Source organism: Zalophus californianus, chromosome 4 (assembly GCF_009762305.2).
Source record: "Zalophus californianus isolate mZalCal1 chromosome 4, mZalCal1.pri.v2, whole genome shotgun sequence".
Lineage (NCBI taxonomy): Eukaryota > Metazoa > Chordata > Mammalia > Carnivora > Otariidae > Zalophus > Zalophus californianus.
In genome coordinates, this window is record NC_045598.1 from 156,191,431 (window position 1) to 156,218,838 (window position 27,408).

General features: G+C 41.1%; 1 protein-coding gene across 6 annotated transcripts in view; it reads right to left on the reverse strand.

The window, feature by feature from the left end:
- Positions 1-27,408, reverse strand: part of NCALD (neurocalcin delta) — a 373,105-nt gene that overhangs the window by 283,327 nt on the left and 62,370 nt on the right. Inside the window, exon 1 of one of the 6 annotated variants that reach the window (XM_035727298.1) lies at positions 14,850-14,965. The exons of the other annotated variants lie outside the window; for them this stretch is intronic. The gene's annotated coding sequence lies outside the window, so the exon portion shown is untranslated. Of the gene's footprint in view, positions 1-14,849; positions 14,966-27,408 lie in introns of those variants that run through there. 6 annotated transcript variants of the gene reach the window in all.

Sequence of the window (27,408 nt, forward strand, 5' to 3'; positions counted from 1 at the left end):
TGGACACCTCATAAATAAGCAGTGCTGATATTAATTTTGCTTTTACAGACCATAGCTTACTTTAGACCCTGTCCACCAATTACAGTAAAATAATTCACTGTTGGGTAGATGTTCCCTGATGTTGCCCCAAGTACCTACAAACTCCACTTCACCAATTGGGAACAATGTGTGATAAATCCTCCCAGAACCTAAATGGATTCTCCTAAAAAATGTAAACTTAATCTGTTACCACAATGATAGTGCTCTTCCCTGTCTCTGACCTCCCCATATCTGTTTAAGTTTCTCTGTCAGAATCACATACTCTTAAATGTTTCCCTTACATGTTCTTTAGCAATGTTCACAAACAAGAAGAGTTAAAGCAAAGCAAGTTTTCCAGGTGGATAAATACCAAATCCCTGGCCATATTTATTATTATTATTATTATTATTATTATTATTATTACAGCTTTGTCCTACTTCATCTCACAATGAGTATTTTTTAAATGCTACAGAGGTCATATCTGATGGCATTAATTAACTAGCTGATACTTGAAAGACGACTGTTCAGCAGCACTGTCCAATACAACCTTCTCCGATGATGGGTTCTATATCTCCACTGTCCAATATGATAGCCACTAGCCACATGTGGTAGTCAGCCCTTCAAATGTGGCTAATGCAACTGAAGAACAAAATTTTTAGTTTTGTTTTATTTTAATTACTATAAATTTAAACAGTTGCATGCGGCTAGTTGCTAATATATTGGTGCAGATCTAGAGTATTTATCATAGGATATACAATGATCCTGATGATATTGAAAATAATAATAAAAGGAGCCTTTTACTGAGAATTTATCAGGACCAGGCATTAGCCTAAGCCCTTTTCACATACATTATATAATTTGCTTCTCACAACAATTCTACCTGGTAAGTACCATCATTCTTCTTTGTGGTATTGGTTGAAGAAAATGAGATCACATAGCTGGTAAGGCATGGAGCTGAGGTTCCAACCTGGTCTGCCCCTAGAGCGGAACTTCTCACAATATCCACTGGCCATGTGTGTATGTGACTTTCATTTCAATTGATAGAAAAAAGAGCTGTACATGAGACTTGAGAATAAATGACTTTTTCTCTATCCTTTAAAAAAATCCCCTCCATCCAGTGCCCAAGACTGGCCTCTAAAGAAAGAAAAATTCTACAACTGAGGATTCTTCCAGTTCCAAAAACAAATGTCTCTGTGATTTAAATAAAAGGTTTGAGATTAAGAGGTAAACTAGAATTCAAATTGTGTTTATGGTTTGGAGAATCTCTGCCCACTTCAGGATATGACACTATTTTTAAATTTACTTGAGATTTATTCTTGCCTGCTTCTGAGACGATTTGGGGAGGGGGGGCTTATAGATTAAACTGTGCTTAAGATATTTGAGGATCATAAAAAGCAGAGATCATTTGGAAAAAAATTAATGTAAGAAGGTTTTTAAGCACCCAATTTCTGAGAGAGAGGATTAACTAAAGCTTTCCAGCTAAAGCAAATATTTAATAATATAATAAACAATTAATTAATAAAAATGTGGGGCATTAGGTTGTGCACAAAATCTGTTGTTCCCTGATTTTTTCTTGACAAAGAAATCAAATTGATGTGCAGTGTTCATTAAAGACACAGGATACTCAAGCAATCCCCATATAGAGGAGAGCCTCCTCTATAAAAGCAGACAACATGGCAGGAAAATATAAGTCAGTAAAGGCAATTATCTGAGAAGTCCTGTAGGCCAGGAGCTCATAGTTTAAGTGCATGTAAGTGTCCTTCTGCCCATCCAGCACTAAGGCAGATGTGACTTGCCTGCTTGGTCCCCTCCGAATGGCCTCTGCTGTTCCTTGTTGTTGCTGACCACTCAGATACTGGACTGGTTAGCTGCTCCCTCCACTTCCAGCACAGGAGAATAGACAGGAAAAATGGACACTTGGCTCTACAAGTATGCTCTCTCATGCAAACGTGGGAGATCTTTATAAGTGAAGAACTATCTGTTGTCATTTACTTGCAATTGAGTTGAGTGTGAGTGTGTGTGTGTAAGAGAAAGGCAGAGACACAGAGATAGACTGATATTTCATTGTTTTAAATTTGTTTGTGGATTTTTTTCTCCTTATGTACTTTCTTCTCCCTATTTGAAGAAGAGAACTAATCAAACACGCATGCATGTGAGCGCGCACACACACAAACACACACACGCACACGTTCTGCTTTGGAGCATTTACTTTTTAAGGGGATTTTCTAAGGAGAGGCGATTCGTCTTTATCAGGTCAGACAGTTAAAGGACTGAGTTGCTTCTTACCCTTCTGCACACAGTTGCCTCTAACTCGGCTTTGTCCTCACTACATTCCCTTGAGCTGGTGGTGGAGCGAAAGTTAGGTTAAGGAGGATGAAAGGGTACAAAGCCTTTGACATCATTAATGTACCTCCAACCCCATAGAGAGATCAAAGGAAACATTTTTCTAATTTGTATGCATGCAATGTGTGAGCTGCTTTGTATGCCTTAATTTAATCCTCACAGATGCATCAATAGTTGGGATGATCTTTATCTCCATTTTATAGATGGAGAACATTGCACTAACTCTTACGCCCAAGATCTCACAGGTGTCAAAGCTAGAATCAAAACCCAGATTGTCTACCCCAGATCTCATGACCAAAGTGACTAGATTGTTAGTCCTTGAAGGGAAGGATCGTGTCTATATTGAATACCCACATACCTAGGCCCCGCACACAGTAGCATTCGACAAATATTGGCTGACTAGTCAAATAGCTGAACGTTCCTCATCCTCACTTCTCTTTGGTTACGCCACGATCGTGCTCTAAATTGAAAACTTGAAAGAAATAGAAATTCAAAAAACTCTCCCATTGTTGCTAAGGTATCACCCCTTCCCTCAGAACATTTAACAAAGCCTCAACAGTCTTCTTTTGTTCTAAGTAAAATGGGATTCACCAGTTTTCTCCATTCATTCTTCCAACCCATTCTTATTCATTCTACTCAACATGTGTTTCAGTACAATGTTAGCAACAGTGGAAGCAGACATTCTAATTAATTATGTGAGAGCGGGTGAACTGCTGTTCTCTTATAAACGGGGCTGAGAGTTTCAAAAATTAATGAATGTTAACAAGAGGGGAAATAGATTAAAAACCTAGATGTTGCTATTATCCCATTTGTTTTAATTAACAGACTTCATTTTTAGAGCCGTTTTAGGTACAGAGTTCCTATATGTACTCCCTTCCCCACCCCACACAGTTTCTGCTACTATTAACATCAAACATTTCAGTGGCATACATTTGTTACAACTGATGCACCAATATTGATAAATTACTTTTAACTAGAATATATAGTTAACACTAGATTTACTCTTTGTATTATACACTCTATGGGTTTTGACGAATGTATACTGACAAATGCATAATGTATCCATCACTATAGTATCATATAGAATAGTTTCACTGCCCTGACAATTCCTGTGCTCTATCTCCCTCTCCACTAACCCGTGGCAACCACTAATCTTTTTTACCGTCTCTATACTCTGGCCTTTTCCAGAACATCATATAGCTGGAATCATACATAGCCTTTTCAGTTTGGCTTCTTTTACTTAGCAATATGCATTAAAGGCTCCTCTGATGTTTTTCCGGCTTCATAGTTCATTTCTTTTTATCACTGAATAATATTCCATTGAATGGGTATACCACGGTTTATTTATTGAGCTATTGAAGGACAGCTTGGTTGCTTCCAAGTTTGGACAATTATGCATAAAGCTGCTACAAACATTCTGCAGGTTTTTGTGTTAATATATGTTTTCAAATCATTTGGGTAAATACCAAGGAATGTGATCGCTGGATCATATGGCAAGAGTATGTTTAGTTTTGTAAGAAACTGCCAACCTACCTTCCAAAATGGCAGTACCATTTTGCATTCCCCAAGCAATTAATGAGAGTTCCTGTTGTTCCATATTTTTGCCAGCATTTGGCGTTGTCAGTATTTAGAATTTTGGGCGTATAATGGTATCTCATTGTTGTGTTTATTTGCAATTTCTGTGACATATGATGTTGCGCATACCTTCATATGCTTATTTGCCATCTGTGTTGTCTTCTTTGGTGAAGTGACTGTTAGATCTTTTACCCGTTTTGAACTGTTTGTTTTCTTATTGTTGAGTTTTAAGAACTTATGCTCACTTTTTTCATTATTTTAAACACAGAAAAACTTCCTCTCTGTTCCATAATTCTCTTCTTCCTTTTGTCAATTAGGTACTGTAACTCAGCTGCAGTAGCTTTTCCAAATGCTGCTGAGTGCTACGTTGGCATCAGGGTCAACAATTTTACTCCACAGCACTGTAAACCAAAGGTCAATAGGGATAAGACACCTGGAAGAAATAATGGAACCATCTCAATGAGGCCCTGAACAGTCTTGGCCCAATGACCAAGCCATCCAAACACAGAAGTTGAAAACCACGGTGTGCCATGCAGGCTCCAAACCACAGTGTATCAAGGTTAGCACAATGTTCCATTATCTCAATATTTTTTAAACATGAGACTCCTGGAAGATATCATTTCTCTAGGGTGTTCATTCTGAACAACAATGAGGAGTTATTTTGAAAAAGGAATTTCAACAAAAATTTAAGTAAAGTAGGTCTTCAAATGGGCAGAAGACTGAACATTTCTAAACTTGCTGTAGGGAATTATATCCATCAGAATTTTCCTATCTAGAATGAAACTGAATTTAATGTTCTTTGGAGCTTTATCAGCAGCAAGGTAAACAGGAAGAATCTCTCAGAAGTGCTTTATATAGTTTATACGAAAAACTATTTTTTAAGCATTTTATGGTTGGCAGCTTAAGATAATTTTTTTTTTTAATTTTTAAGGAAAGGATTTCTTGGTTCTTCTGACAGGTTGATAACATGTACCACAGATCTCAGTAATTGCAGCAGATAAATCCTGATGAAGCAGTCAAGAAGATTACAGCCTAGGAATATCAGACAAGAAAAGGGAAAACACTCTCACTGGGTTACGTCCTTTTTATCTAATACATTTGGCCTAAAAAATTACAGATTTCAGACCTCTATTCATAGGCTTCTTCTTGACTGCCTTAAGTAGCAAGCCCACATGCCAGGACAACCTTTTGATATCAACTGTGAAGGCATTTAGCTTTCTCTCACACAGTGCTTCAGAGGGTTTTCACGTGCATTACCTCAGAAGGTTAGAAGGACTTGAGGGAGTTAAAGCCACACATAATCCAGGAACTCTTTTTTACTGAAATGCTTCTGTCTCTGGCCTCACCTGCTCACAGTTTCCAAAATGGACCACGCTGAATCTCACCTCTTTGTTTTACCACATTTAGAACTGAATGGGTGTCGGCCACTGTCTCCTGTCAAGGGTCAGATAGTAGTAAATAGTTTAGGCTTTTCAGGCCACACAGTCTCGGTCACAACTACTCAGCTCTGCCGCTGTAACATGAAAGCAGCCATAAACAAGGACACAAAGGAATCAGCGTGGCTGTGTTCCAATAAAACTTTATTTATGGACACTGAAATTTGAATTTCATATGTTATGAAATACTATTTTTCTTTTGTTTTTTTTTTTCCAGTCATTTAAAAATGTAAAAACCATTCTTACCTTGAAGGCCGTACAAAAATAGGCACTGAGTCAGATTTAGCCTACAGGTCACAGTTTGCCTTAGAAGAAATCTCAAAACATTAGACAGTCACAGTACAAACCGGAACCAGAGGCTTCTATTGCAATTACCTGTGGAGTCCTATAAGGAGACAAGCTTCCAATTTACAAATATAAAGAACCCTATGCCCTGGAAATATTTAGTACCTACATTTAGAAAGTTATCATATATGTTATAATCTCATTTTATATGTGCTATGAGATTCAAACCTAATGAAGAAATCTTGATTCATTTAAAATCTAATTTAATACATCCTCTCAAAAATTGGGAAAGTTTAAAATGTTAAATATTTAAATACTGATATTAAATATGGGAGCACCAGGGTGGCTCAGTCAGTTAAGCGGCTGACTCTTGATTTCGGCTCAGGTCATGATCTTAGGGTGCTGGGATCAAGCCCTGCATCGGGCTCTGCGCTCAGTGAGGAGTCTGCTCAAAGATTCTCTCCCTCTGCCCCTCCCCCCACTTGCATTCACTCTCTCTCTCTCTCTCTCTCTCTAAAATAAATAAATAAATCTTTGAAAAATATTAGTATTAAATATTTTAAATACTTAAAGTTGGGATATTTTAAAATATTATCTCTATTCTTAACTGGCTATTAAAAGTAGCATATTAAAAGTTCAATATGAAGAGAGGCACTCATGAGTAACACTGCTTGACCACTTACTGTGTACCCAGCACTGAATTAAGCACTGGATTAATTCATTCAATCCTCAAGGCAATTCTTGGGACTGATCATTATTATCCCCATTTTACAGTGGGGGAAAATGAGGCACAAAATTAATGAACAATGGATCCATGGTCTAAACCCAGACAGTCTGGCCCCAAAGTCAGCATTGTCAACCACCCTGCAACACTGATATACATCAGATCGGTTAGGTTAGGCGTCATTTCCCTTTGACTTTGAATCAGTAATCTCTTAAGATGGGAATGGTTTCTCATTCCTCTAGGTATTTATAGATTACTTTTACTGACACGTGGATGCCTATTTTTTTAAGGACCCTCATTCTTAAAGTTGCAGATTCACCAGTTAAGGTAAAATATATATAAACACCTAGCCACTCACAGAAGTTTAACTCTATTCACATACAAGTTGTATCCTTTCCAATTCCATCAGGAACATCTTTCTTTCTAAGATGTTATAGAACATGTTAATTGAGGAACAGTGAAAAGAAGGGCCATATGCATCCCAATGATCATAACAGCAATGTCCGCAATAGCCAAACTGTGGAAAGAGCCGAGCTGCCTTTCAACAGATGAATGGATAAAGAAGATGTGGTCCATATATACAATGGAATATTACTCAGCCATCAGAAAGGATGAATACCCAACTTTTACATCAACATGGATGGGACTGGAGGAGATTATGCTAAGTGAAATAAGTCAAGCAGAGAAAGTGATTTCACTTATTTGTGGAACATAAGGAATGGTGTGGAGGACATCAGGAGAAGGAAGGGAAAAATGAAGGGGGGAATATCGGAGGGAGAGACGAACCATGAGAGACTATGGACTCTGAGAAACAATCTGAGGGTCTTACAGGGGAGGGGGTGGGGGGATGGGTTAGCCTGGTGATGGGCATTAAGGAGGGCACGTACTGCATGGAGCACTGGGTGATATACGAAAACAATGAATCGTGGATCACTACATCAAAAACTAATGATGTATTTTATGGTGACTAACATAACATAATGAAATAAAATAAAATTACAATTCAACAATAAAAACACAAATAATACAATTTAAAATGGGCTAGCAATTTCAAAAAAAAAACCAAAAAGAACCCTGATTGGGAAGAAAATGTAAAATTCACTGACTGTTGAGATGCGGACAAAAGGAACTCTCCCCTACTGCTGGTGTGAGTGTTACCTGTACAACCACTGTGGGGTGCAATCAATTGATGTCTAGTGAAGATAAAGGTGCATTCATCCTGACCCAGCCCCAGAAGAGAAACCACGTGGTACTGCATAGCCAGACCCACTGGGAATCACTGATGAGTTGACAAAAATAATTCCCAAGTTGCCTAAGAATGACTGCACTTAGTGTGAAAGTTTCAAAACTATCTCAAATCATTCAAGAAAGACAGACCTAAGTCACACCCATTCACAATAAGCTACAAAAGCCAATGGAACTGTGCCTACCATATTTGGACTCCACTGCACCCCCAGATTACCAGCCACCCACACCCCAGAGTGAAGAGCCTACATTAATGACAGAAAGAAAAGAAAGCCCCTAGAGCAGTGTCTGCATATAATAAGTGCTTGATAAACATTAGCTATCATTAAGGATATAAAAATACACATTTCATTGTTTTCATTTTAAGTGACTTGTTAAAAAACACCTGCCTTCTCCCTGCACTTCTACCCCCTATATAGTGGGACCAAGTGAGCCCTTTTGATGGAATCACCTCTTTCTGCTCAAACACAGCTGGTTGATTCTTTTATCATCAAATTAATGAAGAGTGGGAAGTGGTCAATCATCAGTCAGCTGGTGTGCGAACTACACCGTCTTTCCCTTAAACACACAACACACCATTGTGTGGAATTTCACAATGAATGGCTGACAGAACAAGAGTAAACTAAAATCTAATTTCTCCTCCAGCTTTCTTACTGCTTTCTTTTTATTTCCTAGTAGATCTTGGTGAATCCCAAACTATTATTAGAGCCTCATTTATTTTCCATCCCCTATCGTTGTAAATCAAAACAGAGCCCTTCAAAATCAGCACAGGGAGCACACGGTAGGTACAGAACAAACACTCAGAGGTGAGTTTCAATATAGCCTTAGTTATCTTTTGAGACCAGATTAGTATGAAGAATATACATTTTTGGAAGGTAATTTGGCATTCTTCCAGGAGATCAGTCTCCCGGATACATTTTTAAAGCCTTAACATTTTGCACACCTTTTAAGCAATTCTACTTCATAGAAATTATCCAAGAGGAAAAGTAACATCATTAAATATGGGGGAAGATTTAACAGCATCGTTTATTTTCTAAAATTTCTACAAAGAATTTGTTCAACTTCTCTAGTAAGAACAGTAAGGCTTCTGCCTGTGTGTGTTTGTTTGTTCGTTTTAAGAGCAGAAGCTTTAGGTGAAATAATTCTGAATCAGAACTCTAAGGCTGCTCCCTTAATAGCTACATGACCTTGAGGAGTCACCTTCTTGGAATGTCAGCTTTGAGATCTGTGAAATGGGAATAATACACACACACACCCCCAGGAGGATTCCGTACCAATCCAAAGAGATAAAACTCATCACATAGCTTGCACACCTACATTTCACCATCAATAAGTGCAGTAAGTGTGGATGAGTGAATGAACAATCGAACAAAAAATCCCAGAGTCTCTACACAGGGCTGGTTGGTCATTGTGAGGAAGCCAGACCGTTTCATGGGCTAGAGTCCTCCGTCTTGACCTCAGACTCCTGGGCTGAGGGAAACCACGAAGAAACTATGGTCCCTTTACTCTCCGTCTCTACATACCAACGACCTGTTCCCTTGTCGCACCTGGCTGGTGAGACTTAAAGACTCTTTAAAGAAGGAAGCCTAATATTACACACCTACTGTGTGCCAGGCGCTTGGCAAAGGGCTGGACAAACCTTGATCAACAAAATCAATGTGACTCTCATGGAGCAACATTATTTCTTAAACATTAGGTGAAGATAGGATTTATATCACTGACTATTCATGCTTAGAAACAACACCAAGGGCTATGGGGCCATCAGCTCAAGTTCTTATTTTTGAGGCACAAAATCTGAATTTATTGAGAAGAAAATAGAGTGTGGCTGTAGTCGTTCACTAAGAGCCCTGACAACTGTCCTTCAAAGACTCCCTACAACCCTTAGAATCGAGTGAAAACTCAGAACATGACCTACAGATGCCTTGATAATCTGCCCTGCTTACCCCTTCGGCTTCATTTGTGGACATCCTGTGGTACAGACACAGCAGGAAATCTTTAACTTCTCTATTCCTCCCTGCTCCCTCTTGCCTCTGGGCCTTTGCACATGCTTTGTACTGTGCCAAGTCCTTTCTACAAATTACCTTACTGATTCTTCGCAACAAGCTCTTGAGGTGGCAAGAAGCTGTCATGGGGTTGACAGAAATGAAACTCAGAGTTACCATCACCCACAGGCAGGAGATACAAGTCACCACTGGTAAAGGAAAGAACATAGCATTTAACTGCATGGAGATGGTTTGCAGAGCTGGGGTCTCAGGAGCATGCTGTGTGACCACCAAAGACCCATGAAGGTACCCTCCTGCCCTTGATACCATACCACCCGACAGAAGAGAGGATCCCACCTCGTCCCTCCAGTTTCTCCACCTCGCCCTAGTTTCTTAATAGAATTCCTGGAAGGTGAGAACCTGTCTATGTTCATGCATCCATTTGACAAATGTTTATTGTTGGGCACTGGCGAATATAATGACCAACTTAAATAGACAAGACTCCACCCTGAGACAACCTAAAGTCTAGTGGAGAAGACAAGCGTCCACCAAATAAATATAAAACTGCAACTGCCAAGTGCTACCCAGGGGCTCTGGGAAGCATTTGACCTAGTCAGGAAAGGCAAAGAGGACTTCGAGGTGGCCACTAGGAAGGAGGCTGAAGTGGAATAACCACAGTGGTTATCCAGGGAAAAGGGAGGCGGGGTCCTCCAGCAGAGCAGACACACACTCCAAGTTCTCCAGGGGGAGGAAGGGAGGAAGGCAGGTTTGGCAAATCTAAAGGAGGCCAGTGGGCAGGAGCACAGAAGCCTAGGGTGAGGCGCCTGGAGGGAGAGGGGGCTGGCAGAAGTAAATGGAGCCGACCATGCGTTGTCTCCCTGCAGACCATGTTCAGGAGCTTAACTTGCCCCTAAAAGCAAGGGGAGCAGTGCCACAGGGTGGGACTGCAGGGGTAGCAAGATCACGCTTGTGGTTTAAAAGAGTCACTCTGGCTGCACTGTGGGCATAGTCCAGAAGAAGGCTGGAGCAAAGGTGGGACAGCTCATTAGGAGGCACTTGCAAGAGCCCGCTGAGAATTGACAAGAACTTGTTCACATAGGAGCCCCCGTGCCTTGCATAGTGTCTTGCATGGTCAGCTCTCCACAAAGTAACCAACGAAGTGATGTACAAATTGAAGGGAATGAACAGTAATCTGCTCTCAGTAGAACAAGAGAAAGAACAGCACAGAAGAACTCTGACCCCGTCAGTGTCTTAGAGGTCACAGGAATCTCCCCAGCCTCAAACGGTAAGAAACAACAAGGCTCACAACACTGACGGGTGGGAAAGCCCACAGAGCGTAACTTTTCTATTCCTCTTGTCTCTGCCTTTGAGGTGCGCACATTCTCATTCTAGCACCACATATGGCTGATTCCGGGCAAGGAATCCACAAACCCACCTAGCCTCACATTTACTGCCTGATAAAAGCTAGATTAAAGAATGTGGCTTTAGACATGAGACTGAGTGGTTTTGTAGATACACACACATACACTTATACATAAATACATACTCAGTCAAGACCACTCAAGAGACCATTTTTTAGAGATGAAACAAAACGTAAGACCATTGTATATGTAATTATATAATATAATATCCAATACATGTTATAAATATATATGATTTTATAAAATATATAATATATATATGGTATTTTTCATCTGTCTGGCTCCTGTGTTTCTTAATTAGTTCTGAACTCAAGCAGGAGAGAAGGATGTTATTTATAGAATCCCTTCACTTATGACCTCAACATCCATAAGTACACTGAAGAAGGTTTGCAAAATAGCTAGATATTTAATAGAAGTTATCTCTGCAGAAGTAAGTTTGATTATGTTTTACGGTGTCCCTATTAGAAACATGTATTGCTAAAATTTTCAAACTCCAGCCACTACTTAAAAATAACTCTTTCATTTTACATTTCTGTCTGTCTTGATGAGGTAGGATTTAAATTCAAGTCAAATCTTACCCTGATCTACTATTCTTCTCAGGTTAAGTTATAATTACTTCTTTTGAACCTGCTCCCTCCACATTTAGTTCTCAGATCCATCTAACATGCACTCTTTCTTCTCTCTTATCCCATCCCAGTGGTGAAGTATTAAGGGAAAAATAATTTTTAACAGTGATAACCTACTTACATTCAGGGTAGTTTTGCAGCATGAAACACTTGGTATTCACCAAGTTCTTACAGTCTGAACTTTTAATACAATAAAGCATTTGATGGAGATTGGATCAAAAGATTCATAATTTACGGCCAACTTAAAGTCCATTATTGCTCATGATAAGTATTCAATAAATATTGGCTGATGACCATTCAAAAATGCATTCTAGATCATACTAAGAAAGATGATTTCCCAGCTTAGGGACCTCACTGTTAGGGACTTCAAAACAGCCAGCAAGTTCTCCTTTTATAATATGCCATCTTTAACTCTGAAAGCAGCTAAAAGAATGAGGACAGAGGTCAAACGATGTGGTTGGAAAGGGAGGTGAGCAAGATTTACTGTTATTTCCCTGCTAAGGGACACTGTAACCTTCAGGTACTGTGAATATAGTTCCTTCCTTCCTTCCTTCCTTCCTTCCTTCCTTCCTTCCTTCCTTCCTTCCTTCCTTCCTTCCTTCCTTTTTCTTTCTTTCTTTTTTTAACTACAGTAATGCAATGCTAGTTTTTATAGAGGAGCAAATCCTTATAACTCCTGAGACGGAGTTTTGGTAAAGTTATAGTGGCTTACCCATGAAATTTCTGGATCAGTGAGTGAGACAGATAAATAAAGTCAGAAAAACTAGAAAAAGAAGAAAGGAATTTCTCTACCTACCTACACCTGTCCCTGTGGCCAACATCCATGTTTCCTCTACGAAGAAAGGGATTATCTTTCTAAAATAGTCAACCGAATTAAGTCAGCCACTAAAATTCTTAGAACTTGGGCCTCTGCTAAGAGCAACTCTGTTCCATTTTGCCATATACACATTTCCACAGCTCCACAGCACTTCCTCTCTCACTCTTGCCAATAGGACAGCTCCACAGAGCTTTCTTATTTGTCCTAAGACATGCTGCACACTATCAGGCATCCGTGCTTCTTTCCCTGTGGCAGAGTAATGATCCCTGAAGATGCTCTAATCCTCAGAACATGTGACTATGTTGCCTCACATAGCAAAGGAACTTTGCAGATGTAATAAGGTTAACAACCTTGAGATAGACTGATTACCCTAGATTTGTCAGGTAGGTGCAGTCTGATCACATGGGTCCAGGCAACCAGACAGATGTCAGCGTGAGAAGGACACTATCCACCGTTGCCAGCTTTGAAGATAGGGGAAGGAGATCAAGAGCCAAGGAACGCAGCCGCTTTTGGCTGGAAAAGGCACAGAAATGCATTGTCCCCTAGAGCCTCCATAGAGAAATGCACCCTGCCAACACCTTGATTTTAGCCCATTAAGACCTAAGGCAGACTTCTGATCCACAGAATAATAAATAAGTATGTATTGTTTAAGCTACCAAGTTTATGGGAATTTATTATAGCAAATACAGTCCTATATGTATTCTTGCCACCTAGAACATTCTTCCCTGCCTTGACTACCTGGTCAACATTTTATTCCTTTAGGTCTCTATTCAAATATCACCTTTTCTATAAAGACTTCCCAAGGGTCACTCTCCTGTCAGGTTCTGTGGGTCACTCCATCCTCTCTGTTCCCAAATCTCTATGTTCACCCCACCTGGGCGTACTGTGATTACTGCTACAAACACAACTCTGTCATCGGCCTATACTACCTTTCCTTCATGGCAGAGACCATGTGTCTTCATCTAAGCATTGGGTCTATCTTGCACATAACAGGTACTCCATGGTATCTAAATGAATGAATGAATGTTTAAAAAAAACTGAGGTCACAGGCTTCTAAAAGAAGTCTGGGCAATTATGAAAAGAAATCAGGCTATAACCATGTAAAACTATTAGTAAAATATCAAAATATGATCTAAACATCCATTTTTCTAAGTTTATAATCTGCCATGAATCACTGCTACATTAGTGTAACACTTAGGGGGAAAAATGAACGAGCATTTAATGAACTCTTACAAAATTACCATCCTGCTAAATGTAACTATTGAGTAGGAGGGAAAAAATGCTCTTTTCTGTGATGAGCCTTGTATTCTCCACCTCTAGTCGTGGGTGACAGACTTGGGGTTCCTAGTGCCCTTTCCCTCACCTTTAGGGCATGGTTCACCAATTTAGGGTCTCTTGGAGGACTTGTTACAACATGCTGTCCGGGGCCCTACCCTCAGCTCATCTGATTCAGCAGGTCTGGAATGGGGCTGTGAAGTTGCATGTCTACAAATTCCCAGTGATTTGGAAGACGCCAGCCGGAAAACACACTTTGAGAACCACTGATCTAGGGCAAGGCTTCCGCCAGGCCTCTGGTTCAGACCCCTCTGGCTTCTCTGGACAGCCAAAGGAGACCTCACCTCTGTGTCTCCTGGCCTAAGCCCCAGGTAAAATGATTTCCTTCCTCCCCTCCCCAAGCACACGGAGATCTCTCTTATGGAACTGAACTCTCATTTCAGCTTCAGTTTCCCCAGCACTAATCTTCTTCCACTGACATTGCAACACCTGTCCCTTCACTGGAGCCCAGAGGCTGATCATTAGAACAGACCAGCCACGGCACCCAGGCCCTGGCAAGCAGCAGGTTATCAGGGAACCCAGGGAATCTAACAGCCTAGAGAGCAGATCTGATGAGATCACATTATAATTGGGCAACCGGGTCCTGAATGCTTTGGGCTTAACTCAATCAGAAAGAAAATATTAACTTCTTTACATAGAAATCAAATGTTTCTAAATGGGTGAACCATTTACATAGAAATAAAACATTTCTAAATGGGTGAACTGTTTCTAAAATATAGCTAAAAATTCCCTCCCGATTCTGCATGGCCTAGCAGTGCTATTTACATCTGGAAACAAGGCAATAGTACTTTATTCTCCTCATTTCTCATGGCTTAGATTGACCGTGCTCTTTCAGACTCAAGATGATCAAACTCCTCCCCCCAAAAGACACCCCACACATTTGCAGTTCATTCCTCCCTGCTTTCCCCCTGCCCCAAGCAAGCAAACAAACAAAAATAGTGAGATAAAGCAGAGGTTCTGAGAAAGAACAAGGAACATCATCCCAAACATTAAGGGCGGGGGGGGGGGGGTGCGGTGTGGAGCCTAGCCAGAGCACAATTACCTGCAGAATGGGCAGAGGGAGAAGCCAGAGTCTCTCTGAGATTTCTCCTTACCAATGGCTCCCCAGGATGGGTGGATAAAGATCTTTTATGGCTCTGATGGACATCCAAGTACTTCCTGGCTGTGTCAATAGGGATACCCCTCCAGCCCTTGACCACTGACATTTGAGGCCTTAGACATAAGGGACCTGGGCATCAAAGCAAAAGAGTCCAAATTTCACTACATCCCAAAGTGCAATAAATTATTTCTCCAACTGGCTGCTATTTGTTATCATCTATCCAGCACCGATCTGGGCAAGCAAGCCTTACTTCCTGGGAGTTAAACCTGAAATGGGCCTTGCGGCTTTCAGGCCCCTGAGAATTGAATACTTTACAGCTGCATTTCAGCCCCGCTCTCCATGAGTGAAGTAAGAAATGTGAATTTTTGCTGCTGATTCCCAATAGTCCTGAATTCATAAAACTGAACTTTTTAGTCATTTGAATAATATTTTTAAATGTATTCAACATTACATTCAAATTCCCTTCCCGGGATGACGTTTTCATTTCAGACCAGCCGCCACCGACCTCCCCAGTCGGCAGAATTTTCAGACATGCATAAATATAAGCGCACATACAGCCATTTACCCTGGTGAAATTTCACGTACATGGAGAGATTATTTTTAGTTAAGGAGCCCAGTCAAAACTTTGTATAAAGCAAAATCAAGCAAGAACAAAATTGGTAGACAAAGTGATGAGGTTCTTATTTTTTTTCATCTATTTTTATATTTTTTTCTAGACATTTCTAGACATGAGTCAGGAGCCATAAATGCCTTAATGGTTAAGACAGTTTTGATGATAATGGTGGCAACATCAGTAGTCAAGTTATTCCCTGACTGTTTTGTTCAATATAAAATCCATATGTAGACAAGATCACATCTATCTAGATAATTGTCACTTTCCAAACATGTCAGAGAAAGTTAGTTTGCCTATTTAGAAAAGGGAAAAAACAAAGTATTCATCATTACATAAGTATTCAAACAAAAATTATTGATCATCCACTAGAACACATACTCGCTAAGGGCTGAGACTTGGTGTATCTTTTTGATGCTATAGCCCTAACACCTACAACAATGACTGGCACGTAGTAAGTGCTCAATGAAATCCAAGCTTACACACTCCAGTGTGGCTAACTAATCAATATGCTAGACCATATCAATCAGCTATTGCCAAATAATGCTGTGTGGCAAACAACCACAGATCATACAATAATAAGCATTTCTTTCTTGCTCACACGTCTGTCAGTTGGTTAGAGTTTAGCTAAACTAGGTTGGGTTCAGCTGGGTTCTGGTGAGCTCTACATGTCTGTCATCCTCTTTGGGACCAACAGCACCTGAGCCATGATCTTCTCCCAGACAGAGAGAGAAAGGAGTACAAGAGGCCAAGCCAAACCACAAGCTCCTTCCAAGCTTCTGCTTTTGTGTCTGCTAATATCCCACCAGCCGAAGCAAGTCACGTGGCCACACCCGGCATCCCCGGGATGAGGAAGTGTACTCCTCCCAGGGAGGTGGAGTGGAGAGGAAGCAAGTGTCTCCCACAGACCAGCATTTCCAAAACTGGAATAAGGTTCTTTCCTTTTATTTTCAAGAAAACAAAATTCCTCAAGGACCTCTAGGGATGGCCAGTTATTTTTAATATAATTCATTTAAATATAGAGAAATATAAAATGACTTAAATATATCATGCACTGGTAGTCTTATACCATTATTAAAGCAAATGTACAAACAAAACCCAGACAGAACTGCAAAGCCAAAAAAATTCAAAATACCGTTAGTGCATGTAAAGGATTCTGTTGTTTCTATGTTGAAACTAAATTGTGGCTGTCAATTTGACTATGGTGCTGACTTCTATGGTCCAGTTTCCTTTGCATTCGTTGTTCCTACGCTGCTACATGTCATATGAGGACCCCATTTCCCAAATACTTTTTTCTCTTCTAAAAACAGCACCCAGTGATATCATTTGGTCTGCACTTGATGCAAACACATTAATTTTATATTAAGCCTGTTTCTATTTTTTTCTCATTATACCATGACAATTAATGAATTTCTACTCAGACCCAATGCTTCAGAAAACCCAATGCACCAAAAATAAGAGAAGAATTAATGCTTGTCCTGTTAAGTGTCATCATATGATACAGAATAAGTAGATGAGCGGCCATAGTTTTAAGACTATTATTTAAATGAACCTTCAAAATTTTTAACCACTCATGGGAAATCCCCAGAGAAACACAGACCTCAGGGAGAGAAACACTGAGAAAGCCCACCATCTCCAATCTACGGCTTTCTATCCACAGTGCATTATAGAGCCACTCTGAGCACACCCTCATGTTCTGGGATCCACAGCTCCATCTGTTGCCTCTCTATTGCTCATTCAGAGTTACCAACACTTCCACTGCAACCCCAAGCCATGGTCTAAAAGCTCAAAAGTTTTCTTGATAGATCATCTAAGACTAAATAGCCAGAAAGATTAGGAAGAAGGAGGTCTGAGAAATACACTCATTTTGTCATCACGCGTAGAAAGCTGTCCATGTCTGCCTTCACAGCATCCCCTGGAACTACCCTCCACCCCTGCTTGCAGTCTGGGTGGGCCTTCTGGTAAGGGGATAGGCTAAATGTCCCAGCCAACTTGTTCTTCCAGGAATTTGAGTCTCCAGGGAAATTATGTCGGATGGAAACGACTGTAGCTGATTCATCCTGATGTGAGTTCTGAAAAGTCTATCCCTTAGTTGCCCAATATTCAGAACCCCAAAACTGCCCAATTTCCTTTCTGAGGCCAAGTTATACACCATTCATGCTTTTCCTTCTACTTCAGGAGCTGCAGGATAGTCTTCTGGTGGATTCCTTTTTGGCTTAAGTCACCAGAGTTGATTTCTGTACCCCAACTGATAAATATTCTGACATGAATTTCTAAACATAAACAATCTCAAACAAGGCAATGATTACACGAACAAATGCAACTGTGTTTGCCTTCAGGTTCCCAAAACAGAAGTGATCTCATCCCCAAATGCTGTTTATGCTGTATATTCAGCTGCTGCAGCCCTGGGATTAACTCTTCTCTTCCATCTTCCAGCCGCAGAGCTCTAGGAACTCCCACCGACAGGAGAGAGCATGACAAATGTCACTCCCCCACAATGTCAGGGTTCGGGGCAAGGGTCACTGGGTACTTGTGTGAAATAGATTTATGCTCCCCTAACCCATTCCCAGACCCCTCCAATGGGTGCACTGGGGCAAGGAAAGCTGAAAAAGAACCAATGGATGGCTCGCCACACCTCCATGGCACAACTAGGTTCAAGTCTTCCAAATGCAACTAATACCTGCTGAATCACTTTGTATTCTTTCACTCTTTGTATGAACACTGCTCCCTCCCTTCTGACACACTCAAGGAGCCCCTTCTACTTCTACAATTGATGCAGGTCAAAAGCAAACACCATTCCACAGATAGAGAGCCCCTTTGGGATAGAAATTAAATTTCATTGACTTTCAAAACATCAGGGGCAAGCACAGTGTCTGCATGTAGTACCTGCTCAATGAACTTGTTCATTTTGCGGGATGACTGAGTCAATTACTCAGTCAATCCCAGAATATACATAGGCACTTCTGGATCACCACCGCCACCATCCTCCACTATCCTCCTCATCATCACAGCAAACATTGACACAGCATCTTCTCTGTGCCAGGCTCTGTTCTAAGAATCTGTGTATTAACATTCAATCTCATAACAGCCCTAGGAGGCAGTCACTATCATCATCCCAATTTTACAAATTAGGGAAGAGTCTAGAGATGTTAGGTAACTTGCCCAAGTTCACCCAAGTAGAAAGTAGGAGAGTAAGGATTCCAAAACAGGATATCTGGCCACAGAGTCCCTGCTCTTGGCTACTATACTGCACTGTTATGACAAGAACATGCCAGTTCAAGTCCACTTCAATGCCTGAAGAGTGGAGAGCCTGCCTTTATCCCCCCACACCACCTGCTACAGCAGGTGCCAGTTAAATGGCTCAAGATGGACACGATTCACTCCTATTCCTTCCAACACCTGCTACAAAGGGACTGAAGAAACAGTGAAGGAAAAACAATTATATGTATATTATATATTGTATCCCGAATATCCCAGATGCCTACCCAGTCTTATACCCATAAATTACAGCTATTAACCAAGTCCACTGAGAGACACTTAATGAAATGTAACACACATTAAGCCAAAGCTGAAGTTACTCTTGGAACAACTTATTTTTGGATGACATAAGAATATTTATTATTTTTAATTTTATATCTAAAAATAGACAAAAGGAAGAAGATACAGATACTGCACTTCTATAAGATGATGATGACGATGATTTTGAGAAGGAAAGACTTTTCATAAATTGTGGCTCGATGGGAATTGAAACAGAAACTTCAACATCACTTACTGTCATTAATACTGCAACTAACCAACGGGCGCCTGGGTGGCAGAGTCAGTTAAGTGGCAGACTCTTGATTTCAGCTCAGGTCATGATCTCGGGGTCGCGAGATCGAACCCCACATCAGGCTCTGTGCTGAGTGTGGAGCCTGCTTGGGATTCTCTCTCCCTCTCCCTCTGCCCTTCCCCCTGTGCATGGGCTTTCCCTCTCTCTTAAATAAATGAATAAATCTTTAAAAAAAAAAATACTGCAGGGGCGCCTGGGTGGCTCAATCGGTTCGGGTCATAATCTCAGGGTCCTGGGATCGAGCCCCACATCGGGCTGCCTGCACAGCAGGGAGCCTGCTTCTCCCTCCCCCTCTCCCTCCCCCCCTGCTCAAGTACACACACGTGCTCTCTCTCTCTCTCTCAAATAAATAAATAAAATCTTAAAAAAAATACTGCAACTAACCAATTAAAGGAAAAGCTCAATCAAAAGCTCTCAGTACAAGTAGATAGACACATTTAAGAGATTAATCCTAAGATACTTCAACTTAGCAAAGTTGGCCCTTAAGAGCAAAATAAAAGGAAAAGAGGTTTTTTTTTAATTTAAGTGTTCCCTAGAAACAAAATATCAAAATTAAAAACAATTTCTAAATATTTTATATTATCCCTTGCATGAAATATCTGTAAGGGAAGAAAGAACCTGTATTTCATTGCTTGTGAAATGTAATTCAACAACTTACGAGTTTTCTCTCTCTCAGTTGTCCCATCCTAGTAAATAGCCAAACACTCTGCTCAAGCCAGCAGAGGTACAGAGAAGGGAAAAATACATACATATATATATATATATATATATATATATATATATATATATATATATATGCCTTAGCCAGTTAGCCACTGTCTGTGACAACTAAGCCAAGATTTTTGCTGTACTGATGCTATGATATGCACAAAATTACCTGCCAAACTGGCACACACCCTTTCCGTTATGGATGTTTGAGCCAGTGTGCAAAGTTCAATGGTGGCAGTGGGATGTGCCCTTGCAAAGTGGACAGGACTGTATGATTCCCTTCACAGAAGTTCATACTTTATTCTTTGGTGCTTTGTTCTTCTGTATGTGTGTCCTCATCTGCTCATGCACCCACCCATTCAACCAGCATTCGTGGAGGACCTAGACCTGCTTCAGTCTGAGATTTCCTCAATTGAATCCAGCCTATGATAAAATATCAGATACCACAATTCTTCTCAGCCTAGCAAACAATCAAGAAACCGCAGGCCGTGGACTCCAAAGCCCTGGAAAAATGAAAAAGCTAACAAGCAGAAGGGGCTTTGGGGCCTGAAGGGGGAGTAGAAAAAAAGAAAGAAACAGTTGGAAAGATGCTCTCCAGTCCCAAAATAGAAATGCTGAGAGGTTGCAGCAGATTTCAATCTGCTAATCTGCAGAGTCACATTACTTGGTTCTGATATGAATCAGTGAGGCATTGTTTCATATCCGCCATGGATTTCCACTGCCCCAAACACAGGCACCACCTCCCGATGAAGCCCATCTGCAGGCTACCTGTTACTCTCTGGGAAATGAGGGGGAGGGACAGAGGGATAGTGGGCGGGGTGGGGCTGTGAACAGCTCCAGGGACCACTCCAGCCCCTGCCCAGCTACTGGCAAAGCCCCAAGGAATGTTCACTTCAAACCTGTGGGAGGTTATTCCTCCATGTTCAAAGGCATAAATACAATGCTGAGGGCTCTCAGCATTGATTAAATGGGAAACAGCAAGGGCAGGGGAGGGGCATTGAGCCTTTTGGAATTCAGCTTCTGCCCCCATCCTGGAACCAAATTCTTGACTTCATCCCCAACCTTAAACTCCCCGTGGGTTACAGAAGTTATCTACTGGAGCTCTAATATTAAAAACATCACCACCACCCTCCCTCAAAAAAAATAAAAATAAAAATAAAAACAAAGAAACAGTCCAGGACATTTCCACCCCACCACATTTCCAAGTAGATAATGCCGTGGGGTTTTTCTTGACAACTTTCAATAATTTTATAACTATATATGGCTCTCAATTATTCATAGGAAGATAAATAAGGAATAGATAAAGATAAATAAACAAGTCTCTAGAAAACCCACCAGGATTCTTTAGTTTTACTTTCCTGTACCCAACACACAGTTGCTAACAAGAAGTAAAAAGAGTAATTTTTCTTCACACTCCCTTTCCCTGAATAGTCAGGCCCACAAATACTGAAATGACCAAAATGCAGGCAGCACAGAGAAGTCCAAAAAGAAACATCACAGGTCACGTAATCTGGAATTACCACGAGGACATAGAACTGGAAATAATTCTTGCCTCATGAAGGCCAACTCCCTTCTCACTCCCCCTAAAATGTGTGTTATGTACTGGGTGGTGGTTTCCTAGGACCTTATTCATTTGCTATGATGATCAGTTTAAGCTTTTTGCCTAAAAGGAGAGAAAGTTTGTATCTCTAACACCACCTTGCCATTAACTAGAACGTTGTTCAGTAGTTCTAGAATCTTTACTGAGCCCCTACTCTGTGAGTGGCATGGCTCTGGCCCTGGAGGACACAGCACGAACAAGTCACAGCCCTGCCGTTGTGCGGTTTTGGACATAGCCTGAGAGGGCAATCATTAATTACATCAATAGCTATTTAATCGCAATTGTGACGTAGTTTTTAAAGAATACAACTTGTGAAAAACATTTCCTTTCAAGACTTGCAGTTAGGGAGGAGAGGGAAAGTCAGGAGTGAGGGTTAACGTCTCACTGTGGGGCATGTCTGAAAAGGAACTTTTCTACCTAATTCTTTCTTATGCTCTTGAGAAAGTGACATGAGTTTTGTATCCCAAGTCACCTGTGTGAGATGCACAAAATGATGGTAAATCAAAATATTGCACATTTCAGAGTCCTTCCATGCACAGCCCCAAATTATGAAGGAGGCATCTGGCCTGAGGCTTGTCCTTGATATCGTCCTTCTGCAGCTCCCGTCAACAGGAGCTCTATCCCTCTCCATCCATCACAGGACACTTACTCCCAAGCTCATTTCTACTAATTCCAGCAGAAACATTAACTGACAATGTAGGTATTAAGGGACAATGGCCTAGGTCTGAATTATTTGCATTTTAAAGGAGGATTCCAGGGACGCCTAGGTGGCTCAGTTCGTTAAGCAACTGCCTTTGGCTCAGGTCATGATCCCAGGGTCCTGGGATCGAGCCCCACATCGGGGCGGGCTCCGTGCTCAGCAGTGGAATCTGCTTCTCCCTCTTCTTCTCCCCCACGCCTGCTCGTGTACTCTCTCTCTCTCTTGCTCACTCTCTCAAATAAATAAATAAAATCTTTTAAAAAAAAATAAAGGAGGATTCCAGGAGACTAAGAGAAATCTTTCAGATTCTAGAAGTTAAAATGATAAAATGATATCTGCTCGACCCAAAAAACCCTGCTTTAGAGAGTCCTCCAAACTGTTTGCGCTATCCTAACCCATGGAGAAAAACGGGTCCACTCCCCGAGTTCTCCCTCGCATACATACAAACGCTTATTTCTATTTGTGCTTATTTCTAGCACACTAGCCTCTGGAGCACCTAAGGTGACAGGGACACATGTGAAGCCATTTTATTTTATTTTATTTTAAGTCAAAAATTTTATTTCAAAAATCCTCATAAGCAAAGTTAAGTTGGGAAAAAGAATTCAGAGCATACAAGACCAAAGACCCAGAAAAAAAGGGAAAGTAAGAAAAGGGGCCCAGGGTATGAAAAGAATGCAGAGGAGAAAGAACAGCGATTGATCAATAAGTATCTTAAAAGATGCTCATTCTCAGTATTGATTTTAAAAGAACTTAAAGTGTGGCACATCCATATCATGGAATAGTCGGCAGTAAAAGAAATGGAATGCAGTAGCATCCATGTACACAATCATCTCGATCAATCTCCAGAGAATTATGTGGAGTGAAAAAAGCTAACACCAAAAAGGTGAACACCTTGATTGCATTTGTATAACATTCTCTTTTTCTGGTTTTATTGAGATGTAATTCACATACCACACATTTCACCCAAAATGTACAAGTCAGTGGGTTTTGTTTTTTATATATATGTTCACAGTTTTGCAACCATTACCACAACCCAACTTGAGAACATTTTCACCATGCCAAAACTAAATGCGACCTAGTAGCAGTCCCTCCAAATTATCACCCCCTCTTCTCAAGCCTTAGACAACCCCCAGTCTACTTTCTGTCTTTCTGTGTTTGCCCTACTCTGGATATTTCTTATAAATGGAATCATGCAACACACAGCCTTTTGTGCCTGGCTGCTTTCACTCAGCATGTTTTCAAGGTTCCTTCATTCTGTGGCATGCATCAGTACTGCGTTCCTTTTTATTGCCATTCCAAAATGTGGTAGGGAATCAACAACCAATTCTCCAATTTTCGGATTCTTTGACTCTCTGATCCCAGCTGGGTATCCTACAGTTCAATTCAGTTCTGACACTAACTGCCCAGCGGTAACGTCAGATTCCACAGGTTTTTATTTTTACCGATGTACTACCATTTATTTATTTATTTATTTATTTATTTATTTATTTATTTACTAACTTAAAAAATTTCTAGGATAATTAACAGAAAATGTTATATTAGTTTCAGGTGCACAGTATAGTTTCTCTACATGACTCAGTGCTCATCACGATACATGTACTCTTAACCCCGTTCACCTGTGTCAGCCGTCTCCCCCTCCTCCTCCCCTCTGGGAACCAATTTCTTCCCTATATTAACGAGTCTGCTTTTTTGTTGGTCTCTTTTTTCATGTGAAGCCATTTCAAAACAAAACTGACTCTAAATTGGCAGTCTGTCAGGACACCAAACTCAGATCACAGATCATTGGAAAAAGTGTAACCAAACATTTAACTCTGCTATGGCTTTTTTCTCATCCTTTAACTGTGTACTTTTAAGTGATACAGAAATCATTCTTGTCCCAAACACACACACACACACACACACACACACACACACCCACACCAAGTGTCCTTATATGACCTTGATATAATTTCCTTTTAACAAGGACTTTCCAGGAAGAGACTCTACTAAGTACCATGAGGAGTTATCTTTCTGAATCATCACAACCGTGTTCTGATACCGTAGGACACTGGTATTTTGAATTGTGAAATAATATAAACCAGATTTAAAAAGTTAAACATACATCTTTTAGACAGCCTAAGCTCTATCATTTGTACCCTCTCCTCCTAATTAGAGGAATCGGTAGCTCAGGACCTCCACATCTGGTTGTGTTACCACACCTCACAATCCTGCAGCAGGAACCAGGGGCCCAATGAAAAAGGGAACAGAAATATAGAATATAGAGCTACACTGAATCACATCTAGCAAACAGACTCCCCCTTTCATGTTGCCCCTGCCCTTCTATCTTTCCTCGTCTAATAATATTATTTTCCATCTGGCTTCACAATGCCAGAGTCCTTCTCATCACATGCACCACATCTGCTCTGTTCTGGAGAATTGCATTTCCATTTCCAGTCCTCCTGTTTTACCAGTCTTGTTGTACACAATTGGCTTTATTTTCCAGTGTTACACCCACAAACCCACCTGAGAACTAATTTTGTGATCTACCATGATCCAAAGCCAAAATGTTTAAAGGAGAGAGAAACGCCACTCCATGCATTTACATGTCAGGTGTGCACTGGAGAAGTACATGAGGTTCATCAAGAGGCTGGACACCAAGTGACAGGTGCCAGACCAAGAGTGATCAGGGAGATCTCATGCTCCAGCTTAAACCCACCTGTGGCTGCCCAGTACAGCCAGAAAAAATTCCACTCCTTCCATGGCCTACAATCCGTGGGTGACATGGTCTTTACCTTCATCTCCAGCCTCAGTTCACATCATATACCATTTCTCTCTTCATGCTCAAGCCACTCTGGCCTCTCTCCTATTCCCTCACATAAGCCAAGCTGTATTCTGCCTCAGGGCCTTTGCACTTGCTGTTTTCTCTGTCTAGGATGTTCTTCCCACTACTTTTCAAAAGGCTAGAGCTGCTTTTATTTTGGATCTCAACCTAACAGTTATCTTCAAGTCCCCAGAGAGGCCTTCCCTGGCTACCCAATCTAAAGTCACCTCCCTATCCCAGCCCAGTTACTCTCAATTCCATCACCTTGTTGAATTTCCTTTAGTCTACTTATTATTTCTGAAACAATCTAGTTTTTTTTTCCACAGTAGCTGTCCAATAAATATTTGCATGACAAGATAATTAATTACTAAATTAACTTGTGTTCCTTCTCTTTCTATTTCTCTCTCCCTTGTTCCATGAAAGTAGTCAAGCCAACCTCTCGGAAAAATCTTGCTTTTCAAAGTTCAAAGTGAAGTTTCTAGCAAGATATTTTCCTTTCTGATGTTTTCCCCTAAAACCTGAGTTCACTGAAGGTATTAGCTAAGTGTCCTTAAAGACAACAAAGGGATATGAGTAAAAGTTAACTGACATTGGCAAAAAGAGATGGGAGTCTGGCAGAGATAGCTGACCTGCCACTGAAGATTCATATGCCTTTTCCATGGTGTAGAACTGATGCTGGGAAGTGGCTGCTTAGCCAAGGACACACTTCCCAGTTCCCCGAGCATCTAGGTGGGGCCATGGGCGTAGTTCTCATCAATGGAAATGAGAGGAAGTGTTGTGTGTCCCTGTCTGGCCAAGGCTTTCCTCCTCCGTATTCTTTTCTTCTTTCCACACGGTGGGAAGCAAAGACTTTGAGTCCCTGAAAGATGGTGAATTCGTAAGTTGGAAACAACCCGGGGCCCCGAGTCAGTGCCTAGAGGGGAGCTGTCCAGCCAGAATATCTGCACTGAACAGTGTATAAGGAAATAAAATATATTTATTATGTTAACAAAGACATACGGGTGTGTTTCAACAGTGGTCTACCATGGCTAGTACAAGTTGGGTGGGACTGGGAGACACAGTGAGAGGGAAGGACCTTACCACCCCCTAGTGACAATGTCCTAAGGACGTGGCGAGGTGTGTGTGTATGTGTTACAGCAAGAAAGTCCGAACTCTATGCCCAGGTCCCACTATTTGCAATCGGAGGCCTTTTATTTGTATTCCAAGTACCTTAACCATAAGCCTTCTCCATTCTGGTACAACCCTGATAAGGAAAAGGGCCTCCAGAACAGCTAAGATTTTATTTTCAGTAGTCTGGAAGATGAGAGCTCCAAGTCAAATTTAAATTAATTTTTAAAAATAAACATGTAATATTTCTTACTTGTCTACATTTTTGGACTAAAATTTCTACCTGCTACATTAGTTGAATAAATTGATAGAGATTAGCCATCTCACAGTCACAAAGACCAAAAAGCAAAAACAAAACACTCTTAACCACAAAAAGTATAAAATGAATGAAATTCAGCTAACCACCACTCATCCAATGCCACAGCAGGGAGAATTTGCTGACTGGAGCAAGACTGTTGGGGGAGGCTGTGCAAGATGGCGATGTAGGAAGATCCTAAACTCACCTCCTTCCCCAGACGCACCGAATCCTCAGATACACACGGAATAGTTTCCTCCAGAAAAAGACCTGATAACTAGCTGAGCAGCGGCTTCACATCAGCAAACAAGAAAAGAGCCACATCAAGGTGGGGAGGATAGGCTGAGACCTGGTACCCCCATAAACTCCACCCACAGTTAAGCAACCAGAGCCCAGAGGGAATTCAAAACCCAGAGCTATTCCCTGAGAAAGGAAGTTTGTACCGCACGTGGGGCACTCCAGTTTTTAAGACCTGCACCTGAGAGAGACAATCCCCCAAACATCTGGCTTTGAAAACCAATGGAGTGCACATCCACAAGACCAAAAGGCTATAGCACAAAACAAATGCTTTTTAAAAGGCTTGCTTGCAGACTCTCTCACCCCGGGGCCCAGTGCAGGAAAAGCCATGTGAAAAACAACCAGACTTCACACCAAAGAGATTCATTTGCTAACCTTAAAGCCTCTCTGCCTGCGGGGACAAGGCCCTGTCGGGATACTCTCTGGGATGGAGGTGCTGGTGAGCACCACTTTTTCCCCACCCCGCTCTCCCTCTCCCTTGCTAAAGCCAGTGGGGCTTTTTCTTTTCTTTTCTTTTCTTTTTCTTGGCAGTTGCCATCTGTACCTTCCAAGCAGC